General features: G+C 31.2%; 1 long non-coding RNA gene across 2 annotated transcripts in view; it reads left to right on the top strand.

The window, feature by feature from the left end:
* LOC117101761 overlaps window positions 1-398 on the top strand; it is a 1,238-nt gene extending 840 nt beyond the window's left edge. For both annotated transcript variants that reach the window (XR_004444320.1, XR_004444321.1), the window contains exon 3: window positions 386-398. This is a non-coding gene — a long non-coding RNA (uncharacterized LOC117101761). The remainder of the gene's footprint in view (window positions 1-385) is intronic.

Genomic DNA, 398 nt, shown 5'->3' on the forward strand with positions numbered 1-398 from the left:
AGGGAAAGTTAACTAAAAAGTTGTTAATTAAAATACAATGGATTTAAGATAGATGTAATTTAAAAATGTAAGTGACATTTAATTCTGGGTTGGTTGATCAGCCTATAATTGTCATGATATACTGCAAATACCCACCCCATGCATTTTTGCAAAGATACCAATAGTCTTGCATGTCTAGCGTGATGAGACTTGTGATTTTAGACTCAATCTCCAGAGCTCTCATGCCAGCCACCTGATTTTATAGAAATTTGAGTTATATTTTAAGAACAGATTACACAAAAATGGTTTCTGTTGCAATTAGTTCTTTGTTCAGTATAATTTTGTCACAGATTTACTGGACTAACTATACATAATTGTTATTGATAATAGTTATTTTCTTTTTCAGATGTGCACTTCAG

The sequence above is a fragment of the Anneissia japonica genome, unplaced genomic scaffold, assembly GCF_011630105.1.
Source record: "Anneissia japonica isolate Jap-2015-1 unplaced genomic scaffold, ASM1163010v1 scaffold103558_len1265_cov186, whole genome shotgun sequence".
NCBI lineage: Eukaryota > Metazoa > Echinodermata > Crinoidea > Comatulida > Comatulidae > Anneissia > Anneissia japonica.